This window comes from Prionailurus viverrinus, chromosome D3 (assembly GCF_022837055.1).
Source record: "Prionailurus viverrinus isolate Anna chromosome D3, UM_Priviv_1.0, whole genome shotgun sequence".
NCBI lineage: Eukaryota > Metazoa > Chordata > Mammalia > Carnivora > Felidae > Prionailurus > Prionailurus viverrinus.
Genome location: NC_062572.1, coordinates 48557666 through 48583260, shown reverse-complemented (window position 1 = coordinate 48583260; position 25595 = coordinate 48557666).

Below are 25595 nucleotides of genomic sequence, written 5' to 3'. Positions count from 1 at the left end.
TGAGTCTTCCTCTTTGTGGCACAGAAAAAATCAGCTCACCTTTTCCCTGTATGGCCTGTGTCTTCATGATGGACTGCTTGAATTTAGTGTTTAAATTGACTCAATTTTACTTTAATCTAAATAGTGATATAAAGGAAACTGCTGGAGACATATTACAACACTGGCACACTAACTTCAAGATTAAAATTAAAATATTATCCTGGTTTCCCCACAGGGAAGAGCAAAGAAAATGACATATAAGTCTGACCAGCCACAGTTTGTTGAGAACTAATGTAATTTCTTTTTCTTTTTCTTTTTTTTTTTTAATTTTTAAACCTTTATTGATTTTTGAGATAGAGAGAGCATGAATGGGGGAGGTTCAGAGAGAGAGGGAGACACAGAATCTGAAACAGGCTCCAGACTCTGAGCTGTCAGCACAGAGCCCGATGTGGGGCTCGAACTCACAGACTGTGAGATCATGACCTGAGCCAAAGTCGGACGCTCAACCGACTGAGCCACCCAGGCGCCCCGAGAACTAATGTAATTTAAAGGTTGAACTTGACTCTTACTACAGGGTGTCTTTCTTTCGTCATTTTCAAAGAAATCAAAAAAAACCCTCTCCTTCTCAGGAAGGATGGTTTTGGCTGCAAGTATCAGAATCTGTAATAAATTGCCTTTAAAAAAAATAAGGAAATGTATCAAAAGAAGAAGTTCCAGAAGTGGAATAGCTCCAGAATCAATTGATTCGGTTGGTGAATCTTGTTATGAAGAACCCAACATTTTGGCTCTGGCTTCAGCTTCAGGCCAGGGAAAGGTTGTTGCTGGAGTTCCAGACTTGACATCCCAATACAATGACTTCCAGAGGAACAATCAGGCTCTGTCTTCTTTTGTTAGAAGAGAGGAAACTCTTCAAAGAACCCCTATCCTTACCCTAAAAGACATCCCCTTGAATGCATGGGCCATGATCATGCCACATATACCTGTTTTTAAGTCAGCTTTTGCCAAGAGGAATAGAATCACTAATAACTGGACAAGGAAAGCAACCACAACCATCATGTTGCAACTGCCATAGAAGCAAATACTGGGAAACACCATGTAGATGGCAGAAAGGGGAAATGGCAGTGGAATGAGGCAACTGGGGAAATGCCCTTGGCGAAATTCAGCCTGGGTTTATACTCCTTTGGTGGTGGGATGGGCAAGAGCCATGGGCCCACCATGTAATTATCACATACCACCAACCACGATGGGCTCTCCCTACCACGCTGCCCTAGCCTACCTTCACATCTGGAAGAGAGCCAGCATTCAACTTCCAAGAACAGCATACAGTCTCCTCCTCAGGGCAGGTCATCACCGATTGTTATTGGTAAAATATGGATGTATTCTGCCTTTTATACATCAGATATGTATGTATATTTGAAAGCAGCAGCTGTGACCCTCCCAAGATGATTCTTCTCCAAGCAAAATATCTCCAGTTTCTGAAAACATCCCTGCTATGTCAGCGGTTGAACTTCTTGACTCCACTAACTACTACCCAGGCCTATACTTTGAATTTTACTGGCTAACTGCACTCAGTTGCTAGTCATTGGCACTTTGGTGTGTGTTAAATGTTTCCTAAAGTTTCTGAGAGAGAACCAGGAGACAATGGAGAGAGAAGATACAACTAGAGTAGGCTGACATTTTTAAAAGCCTGCAAAGAAGAGTGAGGCATTAAAGACACATCTTGCCAATGATGCCATCCTCCCTAAGATGCAAGATATTTTGGTGTTGTGTTGCAGCTCAAGGGAGTGCAGGGCAGCCTGGGCACAATGGGATGAACTGAGATAGGTAGTTTCTGGGAATATGGACTTTGCCAGCAAATACTAGAAAGAAGTCCTGACTAGTAGGTAGAATGAATTCATTCATCCATCCACCAAATATTTATTGAATGCCTACTATGATCTAGGCACTCCACTAGATGTTGGATATGCAGTTCAGAAAGTGCTCAACAATAAACATCTGTTTGTCAGGCTATTAGCTGGAATGAAGCAGGGGGAGGGAAAGGTGGACAATTCAAAGGAGCAGAGAGTGTCCCAACATCCATTTGAAGGACGACATGAAGAATAGAAGCAGGAAATATCCAGTCCTACAGGAGTTAAGTTATAGGGAAAGCTATATGCCTCTTGACTCCAAGTAGAGGACTGATGATGAAAGTCTTCAGTTCTAAAGGAACAAAGCAGATTGAGAGCCACAAGGAGCAAGACAAGGACCCAGCTGCCATGATTAGGACACAAAGTGGAGACTGGACCTTGTGCACGTGAGAGAAGCACCTTTATGTAAACTGGAGTTCAAGGTCACAACTGAGTGATGATTGACCTATGCTGTTCCCAAAAGTCAGACCACAAAACCCTCCCAGGCTGAGATCAGGATTGGTCCTGGATCCCAGAGCCTGGAGTGCATCTGAACCCATATGTAAGGGTCACATAGTTCCAGAGGGCAGTATTTCCTAGTCACAGACCACCACGCTCCCTCTCAGCTACTCCTCTTCCTTGACATGCCAATCCTCATTTCTTCAATTTGGGAGCTGTTGTGGCCCATTAGATCAAGCAGAATGGTGCAATTTGCTTCCTCGGGGCGGCTTCTCAGTATTACCAAGTTACGCTTGAATGAGACATTGTGCTTCTCAGCATTACAGGAACTACTAACCAAGAAGAGAGAGAATTGCTGTAATCTAAAATTTAAGATGCACACATAACGCATAAATTGACTTCAAACCACTTAAATCTAAGCAGAACTAGGATGGTTGTATAATTTAGCTGGACCTACCTCTGAAAGGTATAAGGCAATATTCGTCCCAAGTATAAGATGTTTGCTAACAAAATACTTTCTTCTTTTATCACCCTCTTTTCTCCCTTGTAAACGTGTCAACAGTTGCAAACTTCAGGCAATTGGTAATTTTCCAGCCCCACAACATTCGAGAGTGTTACATAAATGCTTAATACTCCTCAATTTTAATTAACAGCCTCGGCTGATTTGATTATTAGATTCTTGGAACTTCTCCTTCAAATACCAGCTCTTCATTTTTAAGATAGAAGGATATGGTTCTCCTCTAACCGGAGCAAATTGCTCCACGGTATACAAATAAATTCTCTGCTTCCCAGAACCGATGGCAAATTCACAAAGCTCCATAAAACTCATGCATGAATTGCTGCCGCAGCTGCATAATTAAAAGAAAACTAATATATTGACTAGTTCTGCTCAGAATAGCATTCATAAGTCACTGCTGCTTGAGAAAAAGCTTGTTGCTCAAAGGATCATGGCCAATATCAGTTTTATGATGAAAGAGAAAGCATGGCTGTGGCTTGCCTTGTCCAATCCTCTCCCAGATATCCCAAATGCTCCACTGGCTGGTTTTTTTTATGGAAGTCTTGAACCATCATGACAACCATAAGGAAATAGTTATCCGATGTACAGATTTACCACCACAGTTATTGCTTTATCCTCACTTCACAGGCCCTCTGCCTCCCAAACCCAATCCATAGAAGGCTTATTTTTAGCAGTGACTAAAGGGCTCCATGCTCTAATTTATGCACACATATAAAATCAATAATTACTTAGTCGACCTTTTCATTCGTCTACATTTGGCCTGGCGTAATGGAAGCTGCCCACACAGTTCCCATCGAGAATGATAAATAGGAGACAGTAGTGTGTCTCTATCTTCTCTCTAAGGGTTAGACGAGACCAGAGGCAGCTCAGACCTCAGCTGGTCCTTGAACTGAGCCACGCCAACTTTTACATGAGGCAGATTTCATCCTGATGAGCCTCCTGCTACCTTCCAAAGAGTCACCTTAACTTCGATTGTGATCCACTCTGGCTAGGTGCAGGACTCATGCCTTATGTTTGCCTGCCTCATTAACAAGAGCAGTTCTTGCAATGAACACCAAGGGATAAAGAGCACAATTCCCAAAATGGGCACAAGGAAAAAGGCTGTTTGGACAAAAAGTCAGCGACAGGCCCCCCACCCCCAACCCCCGGGCAAGGCGTGGAATAAAATGTCCTTAAGTCCGGATAGACGACTAGAAACATTTTCCCATGTCTAACTCCTTCCAACCCCCCCTTGCAATGTTGGAGGTCTTCCCACCATCATCCAACACCTCTATCAGGCTGATTTCCTACTAAATGATTTGTAATTATACCCCCACTTTGTTTTTAAAGACTGGAATTGTGGCTTATAGAGTGGCCCTTTTCTTTTTCCCGAACTTGCTCAGAAGAAGAAAGTAACTTTCTGGGTATTAGCATGACTTTTGGCAGGGATATCATAGCTTTTTTTTTTTCTTTAGTCTTAGGATTAAACTCCTAGATCCTAGATTGCATTTCCCTGTTAGCAGAGCAGAGTGGAGACACCCATGCCTGTATCTTGAACTCTATGCCATTGTCCTCACTGAGTGAAGTCCTCGGGCATCTTTGTCAAACAGCTTGAGCAGACAACACAAAGAGCCCCCCCGCCATCATAAACTGTACTCCAGTGAGACCTAGAACTTGCATTGGCACTTTTAGTCTGTTCTCTGTGTCTACAAGTCGATGACCTCTTCTAGATCCACTGAAGGAACTAGGTTATATATAGGAGCTGATGAATTGGTGAAGTGCCTAATAATTATAGTAATAACAATATTACTATCTTAACTACCTTTTATTGAACATTTATTATGCACTTATTATTTGCTAGGCACTTTAAGTTCTTTATATGTATTAACTCCTTGAATCCTTATCACAACCTGGGGTGCAGGAACTATTAGTGTTTCTATTTTGCTGATGAAACTGACATACACAGAAGACAAGTGACCTTGCCCAAGGACACAGAGATAGTAAGTGGTAGAACTGGGCTTAAAACCTAAGCAGTCTTTTTCCAGGGTCCAAATTCATCTGTGTAGCTCTCACTCTTTTAGAATTCTGCATACATTATCTGATTTAGCCTCATAACAGACTCTGCTCTCCCATGCCTGTTTTCCATCTGATGCACTATAGTGCCCCTATATTTTCTGCCTGGTAATACGGGACTTCTTAAGAAGGTTTGAACTAAGGTTCAGCCAAGAGGGCCTACTAAGTACCAGACATTCTCTGTCCCCACTCCCTGTGTTTATCAACCACTTTTTAGGAAAGTTCAGTATTCCTCAGCACGAATGTGTGGCATGTAAAAAGCACAGAGCACATCCAGCAAATGCCGACACAAGGGAGCGGTGGAGAAAAGATCACACGGCCTAGAAGCCAGGAGGGGAGGGAAAAGAAGGCAGAGAAGAGGCTTTGGAACACAAAAGCCCCAGACTCTCAGGGGCTTGATGGCCAGCTGCTCACATCTTTGCATAAAACATGGGCACAGAGCTGTCAGGGGACACAGTAAGTATGGCTCCCAGGGGCAGCCAGCAAATTGGAGAATGTGCCTTGGTGAAGAGAGGAGTTCAGGAAAAAGGGTAAAAAGAGGCTTTCCTCTTGCATGAGCCTAAGAAATGTATATTGCACAGAGCTAAGGGGAGAATCAGAACAATTCAAGTGCTAAGGCACTGCCTATGTTGCTTTAAATTCTCCTGGCAACATCTAACATCCTCACCAACGCAGAGGGGAATCTAGCCACCTGTCAACCCCAAGATGCACTACCGACTGTTCAGAGAGATATTCTAGACAGGAAGGAGCCTGCCACAATAATTACAGCACATCGTGATGGCCTTAAACAGTACCACACTCAGTGCATTATGTAAGGCCTTTTGTCAGCCCCTCTGAAAGCCATCAGCTAACTGGGCATGCTTTATTGGCCAAAGAAACTGATGTTTGGCTTTGGGTGATTTGTGGAATCTGAATTCTCATTATTCTAAAAGTATTACAGTCCACAATTGAAAACCTCCAAGGAAGGCATGCCAGGTGCCAGAAATGACAGAGAAATCTAGGGACACTAAGATTGTTTAATTACACACACAGGATTTTTAATGGATTCATTCCACTTGAGGACTGTGCAAGTATTTTAAATTTTTAAATTAAAAATAAAACCTTAAATACTTTTATTCAGTGACTGAAGCAAGCTTAAGAACTTGACAATTATTTACAGTATAATTAAAATAGAACCAATGAGTAAAAAACAAACACAAAAACAAAAACAAAAAAACCTCTGTAAGCTTATGAACTGGACATTCCAAATCAGATGACTTCTCTCTCTCCTCTCTCTCTCTCCTCTCTCTCCTCTCTCTCTCTCTCTCTCTCTCTCTCTCTCCCCCCCCCCCCCCATCTCCTCTCTCTCTCTCTCTCTCTCCCTCAAGACTGACTGGAGAAGATGCGACATCAGTCCTACTCCTCAGGAAACAAGGCTGAAAGAAAGATGTCCTGTTCTGGCTTTCTTCACTCTTATGCAGAGAGAGGACAAGATATTACAACCAGCATGACTGGAGAGTTTGAGAAGTTGATTTATGGGGGTACATTAAAAGAATTAAATATGTATAACCTGGTTAAATGATGACTGGCAGGGGATATAGTGTGTATCTACTAAATTTTGGAGGTGTGAACACTAAGAATATAAGGAACTGTTTACTCTAATTCAGGAAGACAAGTTATTAAAAGTAAGGAAGTCAAAGGATTAAAAACAGTCTGAATATGGAGAAATCCTTCATGATAGGGAGACCTAGAGAGTTCATGATTCATCTCCCAGGGGGAAGTGGTGGAGATATATCATCTGAGACCCTGAAATGAGGCTTGTCAGAATGCTCTCAAGTCAGAACCATCGGGGTCTGAGGTGACCACAGGACATGTGCATCCGTGGGTCCAAACCCTGAATGCACATCAGAATAAAGACAGATGTTTTCTAGCATCACCTTGGAGATTCTGAGTCAGCAATTGTGCTAGAGTATTGGAATCTGTATATTTAAAGAGCTCCTTAGGATTTCAGCAAAGCAGAAGTAATGAGTATCACACTTACCTACCCACCATAACCAACTATAAAACTAGACAAAATTTGCAAGCATTTCAAGATATACACAGAATAAGAAAAACAAAAAGGTTAGCTCCATGTTCATCTCTGTTTTCTGCCTTGCAACACTTTTTAATTAGGAAAGGAAAATGGAACCCAATCATAGGTCTTATTGGGAAGAGTATCATAACCATTAAGTGACATAATCCATGAAAAGCACTTAACATAGTGACTAACATACACTAAAATTTCATACTATCTTTATTTTTAGAATTCATCTCCAAAATAATGGTTTTTCCCAAAAAGAACATTACCATCTTGCAGACTTCAGAAAAAAGCTCTTATTAAAGACACAGAAATAATATTTGAAGTTTTATAACTATAAAAATACATTTATATTGCCACTTATTTAGGGTATCTTTTATTTCTAAAAAAATTTTTAAGTGTTTATTTATTTTTGAGAGAGAGGGGTGAGGGAGAAGCAGAAAGGGAGGGAGACAGAAAATCCCAAGTAGGACCTACAACATCAGTGCAGACCCCGACATGGAGCTCGAATTCACAAACCGTGAGATCACGACTTGGGCCGAAATCAAGAGCTGGATGCATAACTGACTGAGCCACCCAGGCACCCCAAGTATCTTTTATTTCTAAGTTCAGTTAGAGTTTGAAGTTGCAAAGACAGCTGGAATTTGTGGGGCAGACACCAGAGAGGAGACACCTGCCCAGAGAAGGACCCCTTACATATAGAGATTCCCTTACATATTTGGTCAAACATTAACATGCACACTGACAGGATTAGATTTTGTGACACCTAGCAGAGAACAGCAACTGGCGAGTTGTGGACAGAATGGACATTTTGAAAGTGCACAGGAGTGGGACATGTTGAAGTTCTGACCACCCAGAGTGGAAAGAACTCTCTGAAAATCTCAGGCATTTAGTTAAGACTTCAAAAGACCACACCTAAGTAGCAAGATTACTCTAGACACCTCTAACAGGTCCTAAAGCCAAGCCTCAACAGAATCAAGATGTCTAGGGGTACAAAACTCAGCTTTCTTTATTGAAAGGCAAAAAATATATTTTCAACAAAATAATATTCACAATGTCTAACACAATAAAAAATTATTAGACATCAAAAAAGCAGGAAAATGTGATTCAAACCAGAGAGAAGAACAACCAATACAAACAGACCCAGAGAGACTACATATTGGAATCAACAGAGGATTACTTTAACACAACTATTGTAAATATATATAGTAATTTAATGGAAAAGATGGACATATGAGTAAACAGATGAGGATTCTCAGGATATAAATGGGAACTATTTTAAAAGAACCAAATGGAGATTCTTGAATTAGCATAATATCTGATGGGGCACCTGGATGGCTCAGTTGGTTAAGTGTCCAACTTCGGCTCAGGTGGCAATCTCATGGTTTGTGAGTTTGAGCCCCCATTGGCTCCCTGCTTGGGATTCTCTGTCTCCCTCTATCTCTGTTCCTCCACCTCCTCTCTCAAAAATAAATAAATAAACATTAAAAAAAATAGAATTAGCAAATATCTGAAATTTAAAACTTCAGTTGGTGAGCTTGAGAATGCATTAGAAACAAAAAGAGCTGCTCACCATACTTAAGACAAGCAAATAGAAACTATCCAAACTGTAATACCAAAAGAAACCAACAGGAAAAAAATAAACAGAATCTCAGTGATGTGATACACAATGTCAAATAGGCTACTATATGTGTAATTAGAATGCCAGAATAAAAGGATAGATTGGAGCATATTGGGGAGAGATTGGGCCAGAAAATCATATTAAAAGAGATAATAACCAAATATATTCTAAATGTGATGTCAACCCACAGATGCAAGAAGTCTTAATAGACTCTGAGCAGGATAAATATAAAGAAAACCCTATGTAAGCAAAACTTAGTAATATTACTAAATACCAAACATAATGAGAAAAATCCTAAAAGTAGTCCAGAGAATAAAAGACATGTTACATTCAGGGCAACAATGATAAAAATTAAAGGTGCTTTCTCACTAAATAACACAAGGCAGAAGAATAAGTGGTGACATTTTTAAAATGCTAAAAGGAAAATAGCTATCAACTTAGAATTCTATATCCAGCTAAAAGCACCCTTCAAAAATGAAAGAAAAAGACACTTTTAGATAAACACAAACTGACAGAATTCATCAAGAAAAGATACACACTACCAAAAAGGTTAGAGAAATTCTTCAGACTAAAGGGAAATGATACCAGAACTCAGTCTTACATGAAAAAATGAAAAGTGATAGGAACAATAAACATACGGGTAAACAAAGGACTTTTTCCTGATTTTTATTTCTTTAGTATATCGTTGGGTTTTTTAAAATATTAACAATGTACTTTAGAATTTGTAACATGCATAAGAGAAAGTATATGCTAATAGGGACAAATGGAAGTATACCATTGTAAAGTTCTTACATGTGAAATGGTAAAATAGGAATTCAAGGTCAGCTCTGACAGATACATAGGAACACATATTATAATTCAGAATTAGCCACTTAAAAATAAAAAGATAGAGCTAATAAACCAATAGTGGAGATAAAATGTAATTTGAGAAAATTATTAATCCAAAAGAATGTGGAAAAGGAGAGAAAAATAGCAAAGAACTCATGAGACAAATAGAAAACAAATAGCAGGATGGTAAATTTAAACCTAACCACATTTTGGGGGCACCTGGGTGACTCAGTTGGTTAAGTGTCCCACTTCAGCCCAGGTCATGATCTCATGGTTCATGAGTTCAGGCCCCGCATTGGGCTCTGTGCTGACAGCTCAGAGCCTGGAGCCTGCTTCCCATTCTGTGTCTCCCTCTTTCTCTGCCCCTCCCCTGCTTGCACTCTCTCTCTCAAAAATAAATAAACATTAGAAAAAAAAAAAAAACCTAACCACATTTTTGATACAATCACATTATATCAAAACGGATTAAACACTGCCATCAAAAGGTGGATATTATCAGACCAGATGGAAAGAAAGACCCAAACACATTAAAAAGAGACGACTTTTTTAAAATATGAAGACACATATTAGGTAAACGTAAAAAAAAAAAAAATAGGAAGCATATGTTATGCAAACACTAATCATAAGAAGGCTGGAATGTCCATACAGTTATCAAAGTATACCCCAAGACAAAAGAGAGATAAAGAAGAACATTTTATAATAAAGGATAAGTTCCTCACACACACACACAGCTTAAATGTGAATGCACCCAATAACAGCTCCAAAATACTTGACACAAAAACTGTCAGAAATAAGAAATAGACAAATCCACAATTATTGCTGGAGATGATAGCGCTCAGTCATTGATCCAAAAAAAGGAGACAAGAAATCAGGAAGGATAGAGATATGAATAACACTATAAAACCTTCCCAGGTGAATCTAATGACGCCTGTTCCTGGACTTATGTTCAATAACCACTGATTTACTTCATCTCTTTAACTTTTAGCAGAATCATAGTAAATCCATTCCAATCAGATAACTTGCTAGTTTATTTTTTCAATTAGGAGGATAAATCCAGAACCTCTTCAAAGTATTACCTCTGGTATCTAACCAGGAAATTCTTTCTTTTTTATAACCTGAAGCCACATGATGCTGTTTAAATCCATTCTCTTCCCTGTGGTTTAATAATAGACTTTTTGAAATGAAGAGATTTTAAAGATCACATAACTCAAATGCTCCAATTTACAGAAGATACTTCACTGATTCTTTGTGGCCCAGCCTCATTGCTACATCCTTGTGTAAAGATAAGTGTCTTGGAAAGGATAAGTAACCAAGCCAGGATCAAGTTACTAAGTGTTAGAGTGTGGACTCTAACCTACACAGTCGAATTCTAAAGCCCATGATCTTCATGGGATACTTGGTAAATGCTTACTGAATTAGGGTAATAACTAAAGAAAATCTAGATACTGTAAGTTCCACTGATGTGTCTGCTTCAATATAGATTATTATGAATGGAGCCAACAGCCAAACCCAGATCTTTTGAACCCTAACACTTTGCACTCTACCACATTGTTTGAGAGTAGGGAAATTAAAATAAGGCAATTTGTTTTTAAATATTGTTGATTTTGATCTAATCCTTAGTTTTTCAACCTAATCCTAAAGTTGTGATTGCTTTGAATCAGATAAATTCACTTTGAAGCACAAGACAATGTGTGGCATCCCAATTTTCCATTTTAACCTCATTGTACCTAAAATCTAACCAGTGTCTTGAAATGACCAAGGGAAGTATCCTTGCTAAACAATAATGCTCACTGTGGTTTTTCAATGGCAAGCAAATACAATTTATGGTTGAATAGTCTGAACTGTTTTTAAATATGGCAGTTTTATTGTTCTCCCATGACTGCCTTCACCTTGTCAAATCTCCATTTCCAACCCCCAATATCCCAGCAAAACCCACTTTCCAGGCATTTTCAGTTTTTAAGTACTCATCCCATTGTGTTTCAACATTGTAATCTCTTCTCCAATTTAATATTAAACTTTTCCACTTACTTAAGGGCAGCTAGGCTTCAGCCCAACAAGAAAATTACATAATCCTCTCAATTCTCTTCTTCCCCAATCTTAGAGTTGGAGTCAGGGGCAAAGTCTTTCTCTGGGACAATTCAAAATCTTCACGTGGCTTGGAGGTAGAGAAAGTAAGCATGCCATCCTCATCCTTCTTCTGGGAAGGGAAGAGAAAATCTTTTTGCCACAAATACTGCCCTCCAGTTGACAAACTCATTGCCCTCGCTCATCCATCCAGTGATTTTTTTTTCTTTTCTATTTTTTTTATTGTTTACTTATTTTTGAAAGAGAGAGGGTGAGGGGAAGAGGAGCAGAGAGTGGGGGAGGGGGGAGGGGCAAAGGATCCAAAGGTGGCTCTATGCTGACGGCAGGGACACTCATGCAGGACTTGAATTCACAAACTGTGAGATCATGACCTGAGCTGAAGTCAGATGCTCAACCAACGGAGCCACCCAGGTGCTCCACACCCAGCAATTTACTTATACAGATTTGTAGGGTGGGGTGATTGTGAAGGTAGCAGAGAATGCATGGCTGCCTTTTAAGAGGGACATAATTGTTGAATCCTGCTACAGTCTGAATTGCACGCCCCCCAAAATTGATATGTTTAAGTTCTAATCTCCAGTACCTCAGAATGTGACTATATTTGGAGATAGGGTCTTTGAAGAGGTAATTAAGGTCAAATGAGATCATCAGGCTGGGATCTAATCCAATGTTACTTCTGAAGCAGAGGAGATTAGGACACAGATATGTACAAAGGGTAGACCATGTGAGGACACAGCAAGAAGACAGCGATCTACAAGCCAAGTAGAGAGACCTCAGAAGAAACCAACCCTGTCAACAACTTGATCTCAAACTTCTAGCCTTCAGACCAAGAAAACATATTTCTATTGTTTAAGCCACCCAGTCGGTGGTATTATGTTATGACAGCCTTAGCAAACTAATTCAGAACGTTTAGAAGATGGGGATAATTAGTGCTGATTTGTCTTCAGGTTTAGATTCTAGTTCTGAGGCCACAAGGTAAGTCTCACTCAATAATCAACATAAGAAATAAAAGTTAGCACATGTCAATATTGGAGAAATATAGGAAGAAAGATGCAGCCAATAGCACAAAAGGAATGGGCCAAAAGAGAAATGATAAACTAAAAGAAAGACTGGGCTGAGTTTTAGAATAATACACTAGTGAGACAATGGCAACATGATTGTAAACAAATTGCATTCACATAATGAAACCAATGCACAAGTTGAGACCACTGAGTACCTTGGCTGTGTCAAAATAGGAAAGTCAAGGTAATTCCAGGGCTGATAAATAGGGACAACAATAGAAAGTCAAATGTGTTAAACCACACAGAGCATCAGAATCACAGAAGGCAGGACAAGCAGAGAACAGAGAACACACAAGTGTCACCTAATGAAACAGGAATTCTGATAATATCAAATCAATGACATTTTCTGGATCATGATCTGGTCCTAGTCAAAACAGGAGCAACGATTAAAGACAAATCCATGTGGAAGGATTTGAGGGACCACCTCCTGAATCTGAAGATGGTCTGATCAAAAGGATCTTCCCTATAAATCTGTCTTGAGCTGAAAACTTGGCTCCAAAGGGTTATACGTGAATAAGAGAATTTTGACTGAGTTTAAGAAATTATGTAACTTGGCAGTGATTATGTTAGAGTTAGGTGAGCACGAACCTTAAAGTCAGATACACCTAAATTCCAATTCTGGCTCTATTCCTTACTTGCAGTGTGCCTTAGGCAAGTCACTTAGTCTTTGGGAACCTCAGTGTTCTCATCTATAAGATGGGGATACCTTACATACATAACTGTGACTCCAATGCAATAGCATATGTATGCCTTCTTAAACAGGGGTTAATTGCCATGTATTATTACTCAGTTAATATTAGCTCCCTGTTCGACCTCTGTTATCAAGGCAGCAAAAACAGGGCTTTTAAAGGCTCAGACAACAGATAGCTAGATTTTGAGGCAAAAGGAGGGTTCCTGCCAGAGAAATGGAGAACTGGCAGGAGAAGGTGATTGGGGGTTATGGAGAAGGACACCAAAATAGATGTTACCAGTGTTGTCGGTTTCATGATCTTATTTAGGAAAAGTACACTTCGAGGAAGAATGTTTCTTCTCCAGTCATTGTGTGAGTACTGCCATCAGGTTGGGGGCCCTAAATCATGATCCAAGGATGGACCTGAGAAGATTAAACTATTTCTGCTCACCAGGCTGGCTAGACAGGCATCCCTTCGCACTCACTATGCCATGGGCAGAGCACTTCCAAATCTACACCTTGCTCTAAAGCATATGGTCCTCCCAGATAAAGAAAAGCGGTCCTCCAGTCAGTCCTAGAGAATGGCTGCCCTTGTCAGCTAAAAACCCCTCCAAGTCCATTTGTCTTGACCTTGATCAAAGTTTCCCTGCTGTGGATTGGGATATGGTGGTACAGTGTTTGATAGAAAGAATTTACTCTACAGAGAAAAATTCTAAGAGAGCCACCCAGAGGACACTGATTATAAAGTACTCATGTGACACAGCCAGCAATCCGCGCATCCAAATGTCAAAAGCTGGTTAATTAAGATTAAGACATATTTGCTTTAGCAAGTCCAGTCAGTCCAATTGCAGTATGGTTTTTTTCCCATTGTTCATTTCCACAGAAATTTCTTTGTCTCTGTAGAACAGCCATAAGTGGCAGAAATAACCAGAATTTCTCAACAGCCTTTCTCAAGCAATAGTGAAGATTAGCTCATTTATTTGAAAAAGGAAGGGGAAATTTTTAGGAAGGCATTTGATGGTCTAGCCTTCAAGCTACTGTTTTTAAACAGAAAGCATATGCCACCACTTCAAATGGTGAAAAAGGAAAGCTAACTGTTTGAATTGACCAAAGACGCAATGGCGAAGAAAGCTAGCTCAGGGCTGTGTCTCATTCACACTCCACCAGCTCACTTGGATAATAGGCTCCATCTTGACTTAGAAGGACAAGTTTCCCCACCGAGTCAGTCATAAATGCTGCTGCTGACATTTCCATTTCTCTATTTGCTTGGCTATAGTACTAAGACCCAGAAAACAGGGCTTGTACAATTTGCAAATTAAGATGATTTTTCGGCAGCCATAAACTTCAAGCTGAAGAGGCTATTCAAAAAGCTGTGGTAAAGGAGGCAGTAACTGTTTTATCTTTTTCCATAAAACTCTAATGTGTTGGAGGGAAAATAAAGAAACCCCAGGTATAAACACTGCTATTGTAAGTTCAGTACACAACCTTTGTGATCTATCTACAACAAAGTTGAAGCTGTTGAATACGGTAATGATAAAATTCTAAACAGAACTCATGAGAGGAACCAAAATGATCTGGAAAAAAAAAAAGAGTTTTTTAATGGGATTTATTAGCAAGACCATCCTTGGGAATTATAGTGACATACATAGAAGAGTTTTGCAAAGGCAAATTACACTATGTTGGGCATTATTCTACCTCAATTTAAAGGTAAAAGGCAAAAAACCAAAGGTCATCAGCCCAAGAGTATATTAATTTATATCTAATGTAGGGTTTTTTCCACACATGAAGAAGTCCAAAGGGGAAAAAATTATAGCTCCCACAAGAAACTTTAGGCAATAATCTTACATAATTTACAACATAAAAGGACATCTCTGTGTCCAGGAATTGTGGCTCATCAGCATTGTAAAAATGGATCCGTGCAACTCATTTGATGCAAAAGTCGTATTAAAATCTTCAGGCAGCCGGCTGCCCCGCACAGCCCATTCCTCCCATTGCCCGCCACACTCACAACAGGTAATATTTATGGACACTCTAGCAGAAAGACAAATAACGTGACCTTTGGGGAAAAGAGGGCAAACTAAAAGGATAAGTCCAATTCTTCAGAACCCAAAGAAGCATCGCTCAGATGCCCCGATGAGGCCCGTGCCAGCTGGATTCTCTATCTAGCCCAGCACAGGCTCAGGGAAGCCCTGAACGATTTCATTATCTCCTGTCTTCCAAAGGGAGAAGGAGCCTGCTTTCCTATTTCATGATAATTGGATGAAGAAATGTGGGTGGGAGCACAATTCATTTCAGAGTTTGATGAATTATTTACCAATTAAAGAGACGAGCAGAGAAAGGGGAGGGCTACATAACTTTGATATGAATGTTCCTTTTATTATATTATTTATACACATGAAATTGTTGCTTTTATTAACTAAGAGGTTAATCACTTGAATGGGATGCTTTGCATCCTTTACAATCCCGTACACAGGCAAATTGGCTAATTTTATGTTAGGAAAATAACCTGGCAATTTTTCTAGTACTTATCTGTGTGGTGCAGTTTAATAACATTTTATAGTATGAAAAATGAGTAAACCAGCTGGGCTGCTGGTGTTACAAAGCCACTCTGTCTTAGTGGTGAGGAAAAGCGAAGAGTTCTTGCGATTCTGGTAGAGAATGAACCGCAAGGAAATGACCCTTTGCTGCCTATCAGGTGTCAACAGGACAGTGTATGTTACATGGAACCAAAGCACAAACTGTAGGATCATAAGATGTGGTCAGAGACTCAGTCCCTGCCGCTCACTATCCATGTACTTTGGGCAAGTCACATGCTTTCTGAGTCTTCTCTTCATTTGTGAAATATGGGTAATCCACTTATTAATCTAAATATATTTCAAGAGCATCCTACGTACCCTCATTACACAGGGCACTGGGATCGTAGTGATGAACAAGACTGACAAGATTCTTGTCTTCTTGAAGCTTTTATTCTAGTGGGGAGAATAATACCCATCTAAAAAGCAAACTCAACATTTGCAAATTTTGATAAGTACCGTTAAAGATATAGGGGCGCCTGGGTGGCGCAGACGGTTAAGCGTCCGACTTCAGCCAGGTCACGATCTCGCGGTCCGTGAGTTCGAGCCCCGCGTCAGGCTCTGGGCTGATGGCTCAGAGCCTGGAGCCTGTTTCCGATTCTGTGTCTCCCTCTCTCTCTGCCCCTCCCCCGTTCATGCTCTGTCTCTCTCTGTCCCAAAAAAATAAAATAAAACGTTGAAAAAAAAAATTAAAAAAAAAAAAAAAGATATACGTAAGGACGGTATAGTAAAAGCAACATAATGGGACAAATGGTAGGTACACTTATGGGGAACAGAGCATAATGTATAAATTTGTCAAATCACTAAGTTGTACACCTGAAACTAATATAACATTGTGTGTCAATTTTACTCAAAATTTTAATTAAAAAAATGAAATATACAGGAATAATTGGAAAGTAACACAGACCTATTCTTGACAGGATATTCTGAGAACTCTCTAGAGAGTGATAGTTAAGCTAAGACCTAAGCAATAAGGTAGAATACACAATTTATAGAGCAAACAGAACAGTATTCTGGGCAAAAGGAATTAAGGGTAGTGACATGATCTTGTTACTTTTTTGAAAGATCTGTCTCCTTTGTGCAGGATCAATTGAAAGGACACAAGTGATACAGCATAGGGAATATAGTCAGTGGTACTGTAATAGTGTTGTATGATGACAGATGGTAGTGACACTTGTGGTGAGCATAGCATAAAGTCTAATCACTATGTGTACGCCTAAAACTAATGTAACATTGTATGTCAACTATACTTCAATTTAAACACACACACACACACACACACACACACACGAGAGAGAGAGAGAGAGAGAGAGAGAGAGAGAGAGAGAGAGAGATGGAGAGACTATGTATGGGGCCACTGCAGTAATTTAGTTGCTAGATGTCAGTGGCTTTGACTAGAATGTTGGCCATATATATGAAGACAAGAGGACAGAGACAAAGCTATGTTCTGGAGAATCATCTGGTCCTGGTGATGAGAAGATTATGTCCTAACACCTTTCACATAAAATAAAGGGAGAAGCTTATGATGACAGTGCCTTTAGTAGCTGAGAATATGCCAGTGCTAAATGCTGACACAAGACTGGAAATGTCCAGATTTGGCAAACATTTACAAGTTCAGTTTGCACATAATTTTGAGGCATCTTTTGAGATACCTAAGTGGATATGTCAGGTAGGATCATTAGATATGTATGTGTAAGCTCAGGAAAGACCATGAGCTGGGAATATAAATTTGAGAATCTTTAAATTAGCAATGGTTTGTGAAAGCTGGTAATAGTATCTTCCTTACATATTCTACAGGGCTTTTTTTTATTATCTTTCAAGCTGCTTATCTCAGTTAAGCTAAGCTAAGTTATGCTACAGTAACAAATACTTGAAAATATCAGTGGTTAATGACAAGAAAGGTTGATTTCTTGCTCATGCTACATGCCTACAGCAGGTAGTCTGGGGCCTGACTCTGTATCTTTGTTATCATCACTAAGACACAGGCTGGCAGAGTCACCAGATCTAGAGGATCGTTGGTCATGGTAACAGAGGGAATATTGAACCCTGAATGCCTCACACTGACATTAATGTTCTAGCAAAGAAGTAACACATTACTTGTGCTTTCTGCTCCTTTGGCCAGAACTCGTCACATGACCCCATCAATCACAAAGGACCCAGAAAATACAATCCTATCCTGTATCTGGAATGGGGAGAGGGGAACATTTGGTAAATAGCACCAATAACCACCCACTTTAGGAAATTCTACCCACTTTGGGATGGAAAGTGCCAATGGGAGCTGATGGTTCTCAGCTCTTCTAACTCGTGAGTCCCTCTTTGTGTTTTCTGAAGCACTTTGCGTGTGTGCTATAAAATAATACATAAGGAAATAACATATGGAAAGTAATTGGTAAGTCTTAGGGGAAAAAAAAGCATTTTTAAAGGTAAGTTCAAGACCCTACACTGAAACGTGATGGGGGAACTGTTGACACACAACACAAATCATTAAGTATTTAGTAACCATTGGTTATATGGGCCTTGGCTTGACAGCCTCATTTTGGAGACAGCTGTACTTGCTTGTATTGATTGAGGTGGTGTGCACTAACAAAAGCCGAAACCTTCAGATTTAATGAAGGCAAAAAGCCATCCATGAGCAGAAAGCAGCTATCGAGCTGATTATAGTAGACAAACCCAAAGTTTGATTAATTCCATGGAGAATTGACCCCAAGAAGAAACTCACTATAGTTTATATGAGTCAACTCAATCAGGATCAGGGAAATCTGGTAAATTTCCATTGGCTGGTAGATGGAGTAAGTCCAATAGGCAGGCAGTTAGACCGCAGATAATTACTAGGTCAGATTAGCTTGAGCATCTCCCTGGTAGCAAGGTAAAGGTTCAAGGATGCCTACTCACTCTCTCAGGTCATTTGGATATTCTTGACACCTTCTCCTAAGTCCTGCTCTCACAGAATCTATTCTGTTCTGAGCCAGATGCTATGTAAAAGCTAAAGCTCAAAGGCCACTGTCCTTGCTCTGAGAACTTTACAAGTTTAACATTGCAGATCACATTCTCTGTTCAATTACATGTATTTAATTAGTTTGCTTATTGACTTTTTGTAAATGATCTAAGTTTTAACTCAAGTATGCAGGGAGCATAGAGGCATGTAAATTGTAGGTCCTAGAAAAGTGAGGGGGCTAAAAGAGCAGGTGGGTGACACCGTTCTAGGGGCAAAGTGCACTAGAGAAGTATGGGCCGTTGACTACTCAGCACATAGACCCTGACTCTAGGGAACGCTGGTGTGTAGCAAAAAGACAAAGGTTATATGTGGAGGTAGGAGTGAGGGAAAGCAAGAGGCTCTGCCTCACTGCAGTGGAAGTGGCATGAGAAAGGGAAGGCTGGAGAGGTAGGATAGGGCTGAAAATAGAAGACTTTGATTGCTACCATACAGCCTTGAGACCCCCTTCTTTGAGCAAAAGGAAGTCATCAAAGATATTTCTGGCTGAAGGGTGACTTGTTGTTGTTTTGTTTTGTTTTTTTTAAGAATTCAGGGAAAGGATTGAGTTGGGTGGCAGAAGAGAACAAGATCTTCCTTGGACTGAAAGGAACACCAGCCATGGAAAGGACATCAGCTACAAGGCTATTGGAATGACCCACATAATCATCCTTTCAAACTGGTTTCTAGCTATGGTCCCCCAAATCACCAGCAACAGATGACCTCCACCGATACAGCATATTTTTCATTTTCTCCAGAGATAAAGTTTCTTTTTCGGAGCACTAAGAAATTGAAATGGTCTTAATGAGCCACTTCCTCCAAACTTCTCTCCTCTGTCATAGACACCGCTTTGTAGAACCAAAAGGCTAGACAACAATCTTAGACTTTTGTTATTGTTACCTGATTATGACCAAGAAGAGCACCTATTTCTTGGATTTATGCATCAAGCCTCCATAAAAAAATGGGCACTGTACACAGAGCATACAAAGCAAATCCCTGAATCATTGCCTATAGATGCTCAGAGGTAACTGGAGGGACAATAAACAAACTATGCCACCAAAGATAATGAGCAGGACGGTGCAATGTGGGCTGCCTGGTCCCTTTCTCTGTCTAAGGCACAGAACTTCATGAAGTAAGGTGGCCACACCGGGAGAAAATCATGTCCACACTGAGTCCAGGAGAAAGAAAAGAGGAAAAACTACAAAATATTCCTGAGCCCATAGAGAAATTGGTCTTTAAGGAAAAAAGGAAACTGCTAAGTTTGAAAGGCTAAACGAGGAGAAGTAAGCTCTAACATGGACACAGAGGTCTGGTGGGGAAAACAGATGAAGTTGAGTTGTGGCATCAAGTAGAAGCTTTCTGGGTTACAAGAAACAAAGAAAAGACATATTTCATAAACCTGTGCCTTCTGCCAAGTGCTCCACCTGTCTTATCTCATGTAATCCTCTTCAGGAAGGTCCATGAAAAGGTCCTATTATCATCCCCCTTTTGCAGATGAAGAAACTGATGCTTGTCCACGGACACACAGCTAATGAACAGTTAGTTAGGAATTTCAAGTCAGCTGAGCCCTAAAGCCTGTGAACTTCAACACCACCCTTATACGGTCCCCATGGTATTTAGTCTCTAAAGTCGAAGGATTAGATGCAGTGATCCATCTCTCCTACAAAGTAACTACCTCTAAACCACATTCCATGTACTTGACTATCTACAACATAGTCTGTAAGTACTTTATTTTGAAATGTCCAACAAAATTTCCTTCTCTTCTACCACTCAACCCACTCCTCTTCCTGCTTCCTTTAACTCAGAAAGGTGGAATTTTTCTCCCAGTTACTAAATTATCCTTGATTAGGGTGATATCTCCCCAATACACAACCAGCCGCTAAATCTTTTTTGGCCTCCTTTTGAGACATTTCATATGACTCTGAAGTCATTTCCTCACTGGCCTTTCTGTCCTCATTCTCCCCCTCCTGCCACCCACTGTCCAGCTGTCTCATTCTGCCAATGGGGCTACTTTTCTTCAACACCAATGCTAGGAATCCTCAGTGATAAGTCAGGAAAGCCCACAGACTCCAGAAGCAGATGGTCAGGGTTCAAATCCTCTTTTCTTCACTTACCAGCTATGTGACTTGGGCAGTAACTGAAATTCTCTCAGTTTCAGTTTCTAAATCTATTAAATTAGGATAATAATAGTACCAATCTCATAAGGGAAAATTAAATGAGACACAGAGTAAGGACCCCGTGAAATGTTACCAAGATCATTTAAGTTAATAACTTAAGTTATCAGGGAAGGTGTCTCTTCCCTGATCAAAATCCTCTGTTCACTCCACATTGCTTACAAAATAAAGTCTGGGGAACTTCTCAGTGTGGGGAACTTCTAATTCCACCAGAAAATTGTCTTAACCTACCCTTCTGGACTTCTTTCCTTTTACCCAAGATCTCTCCTCCAGCTCACTCTATAAGCATGGAGTCCACTGACAACTCACCAGCCCCCCATTTTGCCCATTCCCCCTTCCACACTTTTGCTCAAAGTGCCCCTTGTGCCTGAACAGCCTTCACTCATAGTGACTTATCATTCATCCTTCCCTCAGGCTTAAACATCAACTTCTCTGTGAAGTGTTCACACATCCCCTTTTTCCAGATATCCCCAGCCATCTCTCCTGGGGCTCCATCCTACCTGAGCTTATATGTCCAGATTGCAGGTGGCCTTAATGGCCCTTTCTCTCCACTGATGATGTCACATATTTTGTACTGTACTTTTGTTAGAGGAAGCACATATTCAGCTCCTGTCCATCCTCCACTCTTATCTGGGTACATCTTACTCTATGCCCAGGAGCACACCCACAACTACAGTTTCATCAATGAACAGGAGCACTGAGAATGACTCTCAAAATCCTCCTTCATGTGAACCATGTCCGATACCTGATCAACATTGACCCACGCTTCAGAGGATTGGCACAGCCGGGGTGAGCAGAGAGAGAGTGGCAATGAACACCACAGCCCTAATCAAAAGTAGGTTACTTTATAGGGTTTGATTAACTCTCCTTCACAGGGTAAATTCTTTTTATTTAAGTTTTTAAATATGTATGTATGTATGTATGTATGTATGTATGTATGTATGTATGTATTTTGAGAGAGAGCATGCACCCTTGAGCAGGGGAGGGGAGAGAGAGAGAGAGAGAGAATCCCAAGCAGCCTCCATGCTGTCAGTGCAGAGCCCAATATGGGGCTCGATCTCAACACCATGAGATCATGACATGAGCTGAAATCAAGAGTCGGGTTGAACTACCCAGGTGCCTCCATATAGCAAGTTCTTAAGAAGAGAGATTAACATATAGCAGTGGTTCTCAAACATGTCTATATATTGAAATCCATTAGGGAGCTGTATTCATTTCTTGGAGCTTCCAGAACAAAGACCTACAAACTCTGCAGCTTCAAACAAACAGAAGTTTATTGTCTCATGGTTCTGGAAGCTAGAAGTCTGAAATTAAGGTATTGGCAAGGCCATACTTGTCTGAAACCGGTGGGGGAATCCTCGCTTGGCTCTTCCAGCTTCTGATGGTTTGCTGGCAATCTTTCATGCTCTTTGACTTGTAGCTACATGACTTCAATCTCATGGCATTCTCTCTATGTGTCTCTGTCTTCACTGAGCCATCTTCTTAGAAGGACATTAGTCATACTGGATTAAATCACACCTTAACTCCAGTATAACTTCACTTTAACTTAAGTGATTACATTCTGACATGACTCTATTTCCAAATAAGATCACATCTGAGGCACCAGGGGTTAGGGCCCCAATATATCTGTTTCAGAAGACACAGTTCAACTAATAAAGAGAAATAAAAGAATTTTTTTAAATACTTTCAGGGAAGCCTGGGTGGCTCACTCGGTTGAGCGTCCCACTTTGGCTCAGGTCATGATCTCATGGTTCATGAGTTCGAGCCCCACGTTGGGCTCTGTGCTGACAACTCAGAGCCTGGAGCCCGCTTTGGATTCTGTGTCTCCCCCTCTCTGCCCCTCCCCTGCTCATGCTCTGTCTCTCTCTGCCTCTCAATTATAAATAAGAAAAAAGTTAAAAAATATATTTTTAAATACTTTCAGTAATGTCCCATCCCAGAGTCTGTAATCTAAGTGATCTGGGATGTAGCTTGGGCTTCTGAATTTTTAAAAAGTCCTGAAGCAATTCTAATGTGCAACTAAGTCTAAAATCCAAGTGTCAGGGGTTAAGATCAAGGGGCTTTGGAGTCAGGCTACCTGGGGTGATTTGTGCCTACACCACTTACAAGCTGAGTGGCCTTCAGAAATTTGCATAACCTCTCTGTGCTTCAGTTTCCCCAACTTAAAGTGGGGATGATAATAATTGCACCTGCTCCATAGGGAGATTGTAAGGATTAAATAAGGTTATAAAAGAAAGCATTTAAAACTATGCCTCAAACCTTATTATCCTCATTATAATTATAGTTCTAACACATTTGCATCCTAAGTTTTAAAGCCTTAATTGTAATATTCAATAAAGAGTATTTAGTCTCTATTTTAGAAATGAAACGAATGGAGCACATAGATATCCAATAGTTTGCTCAAAAGTCAGTGGGGAAATCGAGAAAGAAATTTACATCTCCTATGTACAGATCATAGCTCAGCACTTCAGGAAACCAGTGGCTTTTAATCTTGGTCTCAGGGGCCACTGTGATGGGGTGGGGGACTATGAGGGAATAGAGCGGTACAGTTCACTTTTATCTTCTTCACATGTTAATTCCCCACAGGGTTTTGCTTGAAAAGAATGGGGAGTGAGGGTTTCCATGGTTTAAAAAAAATTGGAAAGCACTGTGCCAGATTATATTACCATAAACCTCCTAACTGGCAGAATTTACCCTAGCTTCCGCTTCCTCCCTTTTCCTCGAGGAGCAGAAAAGCCCAAGAGAGTTTCAGGTGGTCAAAGACACTACAAGAAGGGAGTGAGGGTAAGTCTCCATGCCCGGTAAGAGGAGATATGCAAAGAGGGCTCGCTGTAGCATTTTATAATGTCTGCTCTCTGCTGGTTACTAAAATTTGTGTGAGGGAGGCAGAGAATTAAGACCTCCCAAGGCCCCAATCAGAGTCGTCTCCACTGAGAAATGCAGGGTGAAATGGACGGAGCACTCTCTTACCCTTATGCTTCTAATCACCGGGAAGCTCAGGAAATTGGAAACGCCCCAGAAACAACATGACATATCAAATACCAGAGCCTGGGCGATCCATCACCATCTTCATCACCGTGGTCATTACCATTCACTTCTACTCCGTGGACAGCCCGTAAATCAGTTTGTGGAGCTCTTTGGGATCGCTGAGTGAAAGGCACTGAATAAATGTCAGCTGGGATCATTAGAGATACCTTTCACTTTAGACAGACAAATGTTAGTGAGTCCATGTTCAAGGAAGCACCGATAGGGACCCTGGATGTTTCCAGGGGCCCCAAGATGCTAATAATGATTCACATAGTCAGAAAATTAAGACAGAAAAGGAGAGGGTTTTCTCATCTCACAATATTAAAAATACTCTACAAACGTAAAAACTCATTCACCATACTTGGCTTGTGCAGGGACATATTTCTGACCCCATGTGCTTTCTCCACAATCTGAAAACAGGCAGAGAACCAAATAGTTTTTGATACTCCAAATCCATCAGGGGAAACCTTTGGAACCCCCATTGAAGACACAAGCACCAAGCCAAAGATGTTTACAGGAAGGGTATGTTCCATTCTCCTTCCCTGAGCCCTCTTGTGTCTTTTCCCTGAACCTTCTCTTCACAGGCAATGACTCTCTATAGGGTGCCCATTCTTTAAAAACAGGCTAGATCTCCTGCACCAACTCTGGAAACTAAAGTTGGGTCTAGAGGTTATGACTGCTCTCAAGAAAAATTTTGCCAATACTTCCCAGCATGGACACATCGTGTCTTCCAGACCTTAATCAATCCATCTCTCTTGCTCAGAAAGTGAAAGCTTCATCTCCTGGCATACTCCTTTGTGTGTTTTGCATCTGTCTTGGTTTCCACTGAACTGAGTACCAGGTCCAGATTCCCATGCACATGAAGGAGGGGAGTAAGCCTTTTTAGTAGGTTTTCTATTGTTCATTGTTTGCCAAATACTGAAAGCATGCTCAGTACAGTATTGGATGGATCCTCAAGGTCCCCTGAGGCAGAAAGTCCAAAATAAAGAGACAGAAGTAAGTGACTCATACAGAAAACTGCTCTGCTGGGAAGAAAAGCCAAGTTGTTCATGGTCTGTACATGAGCCAGGTGGGTGGGAGTATGTTTATGTTAGAACTTCCAAAGACCAACTTCCAATGAGGCCCTCTGGGGACATAAGGCTCTAGTCAACTCTGTCTTCAGGGAAAAACTTCTTCCTGCAAAATAGGAGGCAAGGCCACAGGAGGATTCTGGAATTTCCCGTTTAACAACTACATGGATTATATTTGTCACTGGAACACAAACACCTTTTTTCAGAGCTATATTTATTTAATGCTTAGAAATGGGGTGGAATTAACAAGCCCAGAATGGAGAAGTCCAGAATTCAGGGAAAAACATATGAGCATATTGGGTTCATTTCTGCTCTTCAGGGTTCCTCTTCAGCAGGAACTGGGCTTTGAGCCTTGCAATCCATTCTGTCTTCTAAACTGCATTCTGAGAGTTCCTATACAGCTGCCACATATTGCTGACTGGAACCCAAGCATCAGTGATACAGGTGTTTATCCACTGGAAACTGGGCTGGGAAAGCCTAGTGAATTACCAAAAAGTATAGGTAATTCCATGACATTACTATTTGCTCTTGACATGAACATACTGCATGCCACTTAGTAAGACAGAGGA